Consider the following 11,870-nt stretch of genomic DNA (forward strand, 5'->3'; position numbering starts at 1 on the left):
TCATCGGAGAGTCCCGAAATGTATAATTACTGAGATGAAAATACAATATTTCGTTTATCATAGCTATGACAATATAATTTTAACAAATTTGCAGTTTTAAAAACTTTTTTTTATTTCCAGTATTTGTAAGTTAAATAATAATAACGCGCATGCGCGCGTGACAATGTTGCAAGTTCGCGAAGCGAACTCTGTTGGAAGCATTCGGTCACTTTAATAAAAAGAGCCGCTTTCTGGCTTAGATAAGTAAAAAAATATCAAAAACGTTTTATTTCACTCATTTCATGAATACATGAATAAATGCGGTGAGATTTTAACAATATATTGGAGGCTCATAAGAAAAGAATAATCAATTCAATTCTAACAAAATAAGTTGAGTTTTCACACAAAGTCTTTCATATCTAGATGTAATATGCCAGTATTACAATATAAAATAATATATAAATTAATTCATTCGGTCATCGGAGAGTCACGAAATGTATATTTTGAGTGAAAATACAATATATCGTTTATCTAAGCTGTGACAATAATAATTTTAACAAATAAGTTGAGTTTTCACCAAACGTCTTTCATATCTAGATGTAATATGCCAGTATTTACAATATAATAAATAATTATGAATTAATTCATTCGGTCATCGGAAGTCCCGAAATGTATAATTACTGAGAAGAAATACAATTTCGTTTATCATAGCTGTGACAATATAATTTTAACAAATTTGCAGTTTTAAAAACTTTTTTTTATTTCCAGTATTTGTAAGTTGTTCCAATTTAAATACATTCGGATGTCTGAAGAAATATAGTTTGATTTTTTTTTCGTTCATTTGAAAACAGGTTACACTCGAAATGATAATGAAACTTGTCTCCTAACTTATGTTCACAGTTGTTGCATGTTCTTTGGTTTAATGGAAATCTTGTTCAATTTCCTGTTTCTACAGGTTACCTATGGTTTCTCGTGCTAAAAATACCTAGATATTTATATTCAATTACTATTTCCTACGTTCATTTTTGAAAAGAAAATTACAGTTAGGTTGACGTCCTTTGGAGAAAATTATTATTTTAGACTTTGAAGTATTTACTGTCAGTTTTCACTGGTCACAACATTGAGCATAAAGGTCAAACGCTTTCTGCAGGCCTGTTTCTGATTCTGATAATATAACAGTGTCATCAGCATAGAGTAATATAAAAATCATTACGAAGTCATGTAGTGCACCGTTTTGATAGCTGGGAATAGTAACACCATTTTCCGAGCTATTTTGAAGAATGAAATCATTGAGATCATTAAGATATAATGAAAACAAAAGAGGTGACATGTTCTCTCCTTGTCGAACGCCAACATAACATGTAAAAATTGCGAACATTCAGAATTTACACTAACGCACGATTTTATGGTTTGGTACATATTTTGGATTAATTTGAAACATTTGCCGTTAATATCAAGATTCAAAAGTTTTTGCCAAAGTCCGTTTCGCCATACAGTATCAAACGCTTATTTAAGATTAATAAAGGCACAGAACAATTTTCCCTTGTTAATACTTTACTGAATTAAATGATGAAGTATAAACATGTTATAAGATGTTGAATTTTTTTTCCTAAATCCTACTTGGCAGTTGTGCAAAACTTTTCTTCTATATATTTAGACAATCCTTTACTAATTACACACCTAAACAATTTGCCCAAGCAGATAAGAAGTGTAATAGGTCGGTACTTTTCTAGCTTTAAATTATCACCTTTGCTTTTGTAAATGGGATTTATGATACCAATAGTCCACGGTTCTGGAATAACTCTACTATCAAAAACAAGATTAAAAAGATTCAAGAATATACCTTTCATGATGTGATATGTAGACTTAATATGTTCGTTTACAATCTTATCCACTCCGCTCGCTTTATTATTTTTAATGATTTTATTGCAAAATCTATTTCATTTTCCGTAATTTGATTATTTATGTTATTATTAAATTGTTCATTTGGTACAATATCGTTTACGCCTTCCTCGATATTGCCGGAAAAAAAATACATTTTTGAAATAATTATACAAGTCTGTAATATTTGCTTCGGGCATACTATTTTGATTTCCCTCATTTATAACTTTCCAATATTTCCTAGGATCACAGTTTGTAAGTTTGCGTGATTTTCCATATCTCTTTTATGGGAATTTCACAGTTTGTTTATATTTCTTACTTTGTATTTTTAGATTACTTCTATTAATCTCAGTTTTCTTTAATTTATATAAATACTTAGCCCTATGGAAGTCCCTTCTAGCCTTTTTACATTGTAACCCAAACCAGTCAGACGATTTATTGCTATTTTTGATACGATGTGAATTATGATAATAACCAAAAGACTCCTGCGAACATTCTAAAAACAGTTCAGAAATTGATGTAACAACACTATCCACTGTTTCTTGGTTAAACGAATTACGTTGTTCTAGCTTCTGTAATTTATTTTGAATTTGTTGCACTTCAATTCTATCAATGATTTGAACAAAATTATTTAATTTAGCATTATCCCAGAGTTTTACAATTCGAATATTTGGTGTTGTATCATTTTAAACATAGCAGCATTCAATATAAAACGAGATACATAACGGATTATGTGCATCAAAATGCATAGGACAAAAATCTAACACTTGTAATGAACATACATTCTTAAACAAATTTGATGTACATAAGAAATAATCTACAGTACTAACATTCTTGCATGTAACTTTTCCTGGTATATCGCCCCTAGATCTTCCGTTTAAAATATACAAATTATTTAACTGTAGAAAATCTATTAATCTGTAACCATAATTATTTACTGAGCTATTTATATACACTTGAAGAGGATTCAAACTTTGCCATTTCAACATTATACTCATCATATATATCATCTAAATTTTGCGAATCGAATCTTGATCTACAACAATATAGTCGTTCAAGCGTTTAGTTCTCGAGTTTAAATCCCCAAAAAAGACATAATGCGTTATAATTATGCAAAATATTAATAAAATTGGATTGAATTTCCATAAATGGGTCCTCAGATGAATATTCTGAATACTCCGGAGGAATATAGATAACACCGCACAAAATATCGCTATCTGACTGTGAAAGCTGTTTAGAAATGCTAAACCATAAAACAAGTTTACAATCTGTTTCTTTCACTTTAACATATTTTGATACGTCTTTATCAACCAGTAAGGCGAGTCCATCTGACTTTCGTCCATTTCTAACTATAATCTTTCCTACACTTACGGTAAAAATCAAAATCGTCAGTATAATCCAAATTATCTAGTTTTGTTTCTTGCAAAACTACAATATTATACCTGTGCAGTAACTCATTAAATTCTGGTGTATACACTTTCAATTTTAAAACACATGCATTTAAAGATAGGATTTTCAAAGAAGTTTGTTCAACGGATACATCATTTGTTTTAACTTTTATCTGAATTTTCATTTATACCTGGTGTTCAACAATTTCATCTTTTCGATCGCGGCGCGGACGCATCACCAGAATTTAAATTATTGCTTACATTTTGATTTAAATCTTAATTGTTTTTCATTGTTACGCATTTACTATAACATACATTAGAAAAAAACAGGTAATGTGTGACAGGTATCACTATTTAAGTTGACATCAAAATGTCTTCCATATACATCAATATTTCCCACCTGTAAAATATCGCATAGAACATCATTATTTGAAAACGGTACACTATGATATTTGTTATTAACAAATTTGTACTTTGATCAGTCACATGCCAAAGGCAATCACTCAAAATTGAGTAAGGGTTATTACAACAATCTATAATATAATTGCTTCCTTGTGAATTTGCATGAAAAGAATTATATAATGGATACTGCTTAAAATACAGTATATTAAATATATTAAAATATCAATATTCTCGACACCCTAAATCCGCCCACACAAAAACTGATTATTTATTAAGTTGTCAGTGTAACACACTTGCACAGTTTGTGTTTCATATAGTTGAAAAGAAGGCAGTATGTTATGATAGTCCACCGTTAAAATACGCGTTGTAGAAAAATGTTTGGCCATTTAAAAAAGTGGTTATCATTACTGAAAACCCGTTATCATAGCTATCACTGTTTATGCATGAGTCTCCATGCTTGGCTATAACTGGGTTTGAGGTTCTGCTTTGGGTATTTCCGGAAGATTCAATATAGTGTCATTTCTGGTCCAAGGGTTCTCTAACCTTTCCGAATTTGCACATGATGTAATCGGGACTATTTCATCGTCACACAGCACTGTATCTCCAGATAATCAACGTCAAGAGGCGAACCTGCTTTTCTCTTTGGGTTTACAGCACTGTCAGAAAGAGCTTGATACCTTTTGGGGGTTTCAAACAATTTTTTGTTGCGCTTTCTGCTGCACTTGGGACCGAGTTGTACGGCTAAAGTAACTTGGGGGGTTCGGAGGGCGATATTGCCGGTTTTGTTCAACATGTTGCTCAGACGTTGCAGAGCAAGAATTCCCTCTAGGCTAGGGTAAGGGGTTCCTTACACCGCGATTGAGCGTATAACTCTCTGGATCGTAAATCAAATTGTTAACGTATATTTTGTCTCTAATGATTGACCCCTTTGCTCATTTTTGTGTATAGGCACGTGCTATCGGGTACAGTTTTTTCCGGCGTTCTTCAATGTCACGTGAGAAATGTTCATAGATTATATATTTGATCTGTGTTTTATTCAATACAATTCCAGCATGCCGAACTGTCTCACGATCAGAATAACGTTCAAATTTTGCCATTATGGGTCTAGGTCGCCCATTTGCAAACCGACGGTCTGGGTTTCCCAAACGGATAACTTTATCAAAATTTATTGAGGAAAAACGTTTACAGGACACGCATGGCTAATATCTGTATTTTCTTGTGTGTTATCTTTTTAAAAAGTGCGTAATACATTTTCCACTTTTTCGCGTGAATTAGGGTAAGGCTGAATGAACGCTGTTTGACCGGAATATAAATTCAAATTTTCACTATTATTGTTTACATTTAGCTGGGCTTGTGATCTTGTTCTTGGTGCATCACTTACCCCACCATCATGACCGCCATTGCTGCCTTTGTTTCCTTTGTTCGGGTTGCTATTGTTTATTATCAGTCATTATTTCCAGAAAATGTCACTTTGACCATAAATATTTGTTTTGCAATTATTTAAAACTTATTTCCACCAATATTAACACAAAACTGTATTTGTATTTTGAAAAACTCGTAGAGAGCTTAAAATGTGCGGCATTAACATCTGAGCCTCGCTTTCGACAAGTAAGTAAGCATAAAATTAACCCCAAAAGACGCAATTCTCGCCATTTTTACATTAATATTTATTAAAATTAAAAACAAATATTAATAGAATCCGAAGCCATAATGAGTAAAATCATCTTTTTTTCATATAAATGGGCGCCAATTTGGAATGACGTCATATGTTGGCCACCGGATCCATGTGTTTCCAAGTGTAAACAAACAAACAAATGTCAGCGGTCAAGCTTAGAGACGTATTTTACCTTTGACCATTGGACGGGAAAATGAACAGAGTTGAGACTCGCATGACACAAATCACACAAGTGAGATGACAAAATATCAAAACTTTCAGTAAAATACTCATTTATCAAATTATCAATTCCATGTACCTTGTTAGATTTCAATTTTTTAATAACTGACTGCAGCACTTCTATTGAAATACGACGATCTTATTCTTCAAATCTGCAGCCATTGACATCAAAATTATGGTCTCTAGCAAATGATTCTGCCTCTTTATTAATTCCGTTTGTTACGTCATTTTGTAGGCTATAAAAGTAATTATAAAAAACAGATATAGAGATGCACGCATTTTCTTTTTCTTTCAAGACAAATTCCAAAAAAATCTTTTGATTTTGAGTGCCTTAAACGTTCGATTTGTTTAATTTTATCATATTCATATTTTCCCTTTTTGTTACAAACTAGCTTTTTTATAAAAAACATTTCAAATCAAGCATCCTAAGTCTATTTTCATCAGACTTACACATTTTGAAAACTAACAAAGCTTCATGATAGGCTGATTTTTCTTCACGGCAGTCAGTATCAAACCATTCTGGTCGTTTGGAAATGTCTTTATTATATGACGTTTGTTTTTTAATTATTTTTATATTTTTACTAAACAATGGTTCAGCAACCTCGTTTGTAACATTTGTAAATATGTCAATATATGTATCAATTGACTCTTTACTACATGAAAACGTATCAACCTGCGATACTATATCATTTATAACAGGTAATTTCCCTATCAAGTTTCTTCTAAACAACATCTAAAAGTTTGCATATTAAAACATCTATATGTATTAAAGAATGTATGTTAATAAGAAAAAATGCCCTTGAAAGTTTAACAGTTTCTTAACTGTATATTATATAATATTATAATGTAGTATCCATTACCATTTGTGTATGTATATGTGTCTTTGCCATAGTATTTTGTATTTGTAAAGGCCAAAGGGAAATTATTTGTTGATCATGCCAATAAACTTGAAACTTGAACCTTGTTATAACGTGGACATAAAAGGTAATATATCAATAAACTGTTATCATCTGTTGGTTTTACATTCTCGGGTTTTCTCTTTAGCACAAAGTAATTATGTACAACGGTATCCAACAAAAATGGTTTTAAAATATCATATCACTGGTTATCAAAATTGGTACTCGTTGCCATCTCTAGACGGAAGTGATTACGTTATATTGTGTTGGCGTGTCAGCAGTTTATGTAGCACATATCATTGTGTCGTCCTTACTAAATATTGAACGTTTTGTATGCCGTGTCCGCGACAGAACGGAACTAACACTACGACATTACAAAACATGGAAAGAGACAGAACGAAAAATATCATTTTGCGTTAGCATGCGCTCCATTAATAACACAAGCGTTTCGGTGTGTAAGCGCGAGCTCCACAAGGAAACTCAATGTCTTGTTGCACAAGCACTAGACTATAAACAAGAAAGTCTAGTGTGCAGAAAATGTCTATATTCATATATTCATCCTACCAATTTTAATCAATGTTAAAAAGCTGTTAACAGGCTATCACTTATGTAAAGTCTACTTTAACACATGACTTTAAATAAATAGCCCTTCATTATACAACAAAGGGCATCAAGTTGTTATTTATAAACAGTTGTCATGTACACGTAAAATCTATTCGTGTTCGTCCGTTAGTTTCACTTTTGTGTTGATTTTTTTGTTTACCTAAAAGACTCGTGTCTATTAAAATATGTGGTTTTACGCTACTATTTGCATCCCCTCCCCATTTACTTTGAGTAAGTTTTCGTGGATCCCCTTTGTTTTGACAGCCGGAATCCTAAAACGGTACACGATTGTTTTTTTTTTTTCCTACTTGTGTGGGTGCGTTTGTATGCTTGTGAGTCTATAACGGTGCCCTACTGTTTTCTTATGTGTTGCTTGTTCGTTTTTCTGTTATTCAGTTATGAGTGTCTGCGCTATTGTGGTTTACGTTGTAGTGTGACTGTTATTAAAGAACGTGGTATTCCCTTTGTATTTCGTCCTTGTTCAACTTTCCCCTTCGGGTTTTTTATGTCTGCCCTGATGCTTATGATATAAAACCGGTAGGTAGACAGAAATACAGATAAAGGAAATCCATTGGATGTTTCCTTTCTTTTTTTCTTTTTTTTTTTTTTTTTATTTATTATATACTTGTCCAGGAGTAACTTGTAATATTTTCTATTATATATATATATATGCGCTTAAATGAACTTATGTCATCGCTTCATAACAGAAATTATCCTAAAACTATCATCCAAAATGGAATCATCAAAGCACTTAAAATTCCAGGAGAGACACTACTTCAAACACAAATTAATCCACATAAAGACATAATAACTTACGCATCTACATTCAACTTTAAAAACCCTGAACTATATACAATTATCACAAATAATTAACCTTTTACAATGTCAGACACTAAAATGAAAGAGGTACTCGCAAATTCAAAATTTATCAAAAGCAAACGACAACCACTAAACCTTAGAAAACTATTGACAAAAGCCAGATTTACAATGAAGTCTAATAAAAGCAGAAATTTTACAGTTACAAAATGCTAAAGACCAAACTGTTGTTTATGCAAACATATAAAAGAAAGCAATTGCTACAACTTTAACGGCAAAACATTTTATGTAAATGAAAATATGTCCTGTGATGAAATTTTATTTCAGAAAACACCAATGGACCATATGGTCCGTGAGGCAATTACATATAAACATATACAATGAACATGACAAACAGTTATAGAATATTCACATTGTAACAATGACAAAAGGAGAATGGACATTCAATGTTGATCTTACCTTGACAAGTAGTAGTTTTTAGAAGTATATCTTCAGCATGAATTACTAATAATTTGTAAACGTAAGCTTCTAGATAAAACGTAATAATAGTAGCCCAGACGGATCTTAACGAAAACGAAATATAAGATCTTTCTTGATATTTAAAATTGAACATGATTTATTGTGAGTTGGGCCCAAATAATTTTTCTCTCTTATTCAAAAAGAGAGAAAGAGATTCGGACTATACTTATAGCCTATTGTACTGAAGTTATACTTCAAAAAAACAAACAGAAAAGACACAATTAACATAACACAAATTGATATAACATGTAAGCATGCATATGTGACGTAAATTAGTTGTCAACATATAAACTATTTTGCCTTCTTTCAAAAGCACAGTATACATATTTTGCTAATTTTTTCTGTATTTTAACATTTTCGTTATTTAATAACGATAAGAATTTTTGCATATTTGGTGATGTAAAAGTATTATAGGTAATCACCTGCAACGAATATGGAGAATATTATATTGGCCAAACTGGCGATAAATTAATAACAAGAAGAACTATTCCCGCTCAACAAATAAGTGACCCTTCAACTAGACACATTCCACTAAGTAACCATATAGATATTTGCAGTAATAAAGATCCAAAGTTTCAAATGTTTCCATTTTTTAAAATGAAATTTGATAGTACTTCAGCTAGGTTAGCGAAAGAAAATTATTTTATAAAATGCTTTATTCCAAAACTTAACAGACTATAGTGACAGTTAAATTCTATATAATCAAGTAACAGAGACAAATAACATCAGAATTACGTCCCTTTATATTGACATCTATGTGAAGAATGATGAGCAGATAGGCGAAATTAGTTTTTTTTTTTGTTTTTTTTTAGAATTGTATACTGTTAGAAAGGCATGTGAAGCCGTTTTATTTATTTAATTTATAGACTTCCATCTTGTGCCGAGTCTTTTCATTGTCAAGTTTAAGATGTCTAGTGCTCGAGATAAGATGTCGTGCGGCCGAGTCTTTTCATTGTCAAGTTTAAGATGTCTAGTGCTCGAGATAAGATGTCGTGCGCTCGAGATAAGATGTCGTGCGTTTGAGATAAGATGTCGTGCTCTCGAGATAAGATGTCGTGCGCACGAGATAATTTAATCTTTAAAAAATAAATGCATGTCCTAAACATACCACCGTAACTATATTTTCCCTGTCTTTGAAATAAATACAAATTTGATTCGATATTTTTACGTATATCAGTAAAAAGTCAATTATCACACCTCTGTATCGTTTCAAATAATTTTGCTTGTTTTGTTAAAGTACTACTTCAATACGTATTTTTGTAACTTTTAAACAATGTTTAAAAACTGGAAATGATTGTAAAATTAAAGACATTATGTCTCAGCACGATTTGATTTTGTTGAAGTATTGATATGTTTTAATAAAGATATCTGTCCAAAAATGTGAGAAATCTGAAAAATATACACTTTCGTTTTGTTTAGAATAATAATCTGTTGAAGAGAAAAGAAAAACTACAACCTGGTATCTGCCAGTGAGTAATTGGCCTCTGGTTGGCGTACAAATGGGTTGAACATAATAATTTTCTAGTCTGACCCCCGTCATTGCCAGAGTGTCTAGGTTTGGTGTCTTAATTTCGGAACCATGATATCCAACATCGTTAAATCCAAGATCATCAGCAATGATTAACAAAATATGTGGTGCCGTTCTATTAACAGCACGGTCACTTTATTGTTTAAAAACTTTATTGTGCACATGTACACTCTCTGAGTTTCGTCCCGTTATTGTGTTTATTTCAATCAAACCTTTATACAGTAAATACATCCACACCAGTAATAAAAAATTTTTGACTCTCATAATTTCCGGCTCTCTTAGAAGGTACAATAATGCTCGTTCGTAAATATCTCTGGAAAAATCAGTTTCTTTATTCTAGCATGAACAGTTTAACTAGCCTATTGATATTTTGGAAATGTATAAACTGACAAGGATAAAACAGTTGAACTATGCATGAGGAATAATTCTGCGGTTTGTGGCAAGAATCACAGCTAAAAGTATTGCTTTACGGCATGATTAATATATTAAGCATTGTGTGATATTACACGAACATTTACACATTTTGTTCTTTGGGTTGATTCAATATTGGATTAATTCAAACAGAAGATTCACGTTAACGAAGAAACCATGTCATTTAACTTAGTACGAACGCAAATGAAAATGTCTTAATAATTTATCAACAATAGTGACAAATAAAGTTTATTTTTGAGATGTTATACTCTTATTAATTGAAAAGTTCTTTAAAAGAATATAATACCTTTCTTTCCAGAATTGGTTTCCTTACATATTTTTATTTTTGTGACTCTAGAATAAAGAATTTTCATTTCAAACACACTTAATCGTCAACCTGTAATCTTACACATTAAGCACTAACAATTTAACACAAGTATAAAATGACGAGGTATCGCCAACATTAAATCGCCCCTATTGGATCTACGCACGTATTGAATGTATAATATATTGACTAAAGGTTAGGTTAGGCCTAACATAGGTTTAATTAGTGATGTTCCGATTGTCGCCGACAATCGATTGTCGATCATTTAATGAACCAAAGTCGCCGACATCGATTATGGACTTGCATAATCGATTATAAGACACTTAAGCGAGTTAAATGGCCTATTCGGGAGTTACGTATCTTTTTGGTGACATTTCCTCTTTAGGTTCATTTCTTTTCAACTCTTCAAAACGGATCAAAATAATAAGGTAGCAGGGTACACTTAGATTCGAAAATTTTGGGCACGGCCAGGCTTACATGTAGCGAGTCGCAATATTGCACTTTCCTAATGTGCAGAATCAGGGTGGCCATTTTATAAATTGTGTGCATGTTTTGTGCTTTTAATTAATGGCAAGATCAGGACTCTCATACAAGAATACAGACAGTTATCAAAACGAAAATTTTACACATTCCATTAAAAAAAAGCATGCCAAAATCATCAATTTTGCACTTTTTGAACAGCCTGCAATGATCCCGCTGCAGGAACAATGCCCAATCGTATTGCATTTCTCAATTTAATAGTCCCTACTGAACTACAGGATATAAACGGAATGGGGGCCCATTCAGCTCGTTTTTTTTTCTCACAAAATAGCGAAAATGTTCCTGAGTATCAATCAACAAGCACAGAACCCTTCCGTGATTTGAATTTCCCGCGCCAAGGTGACTCACCGATTCATACAAAGATAGCAGCAGATAGTTTTACAACTTACATCAGAATTTTACATGTATCGACTGTTTAAATTTTCTAAAGAATTAACAATCATTATCTCTCACCTTAATTTACAGACATCCAAAATCACGAAGTTCTAATTATAACAAATATTGACGGGGGCCAAAATTCGAAGTGTACCCTGCTACCTAATGCAATCAAAGCTATATTCCCCTATTCAGGGAAGACTATACCACCAGTGTGGAAGTAGTTTGGATTCTACAAGATATGTGAAGGTGCAGCAGTGAAAGAAAATTAAAAAATGGGGAGTGTCGTTTGCGGTAAAGACCGCAAATAATG

This window comes from Mercenaria mercenaria, chromosome 4 (assembly GCF_021730395.1).
Source record: "Mercenaria mercenaria strain notata chromosome 4, MADL_Memer_1, whole genome shotgun sequence".
Classification (NCBI taxonomy): domain Eukaryota; kingdom Metazoa; phylum Mollusca; class Bivalvia; order Venerida; family Veneridae; genus Mercenaria; species Mercenaria mercenaria.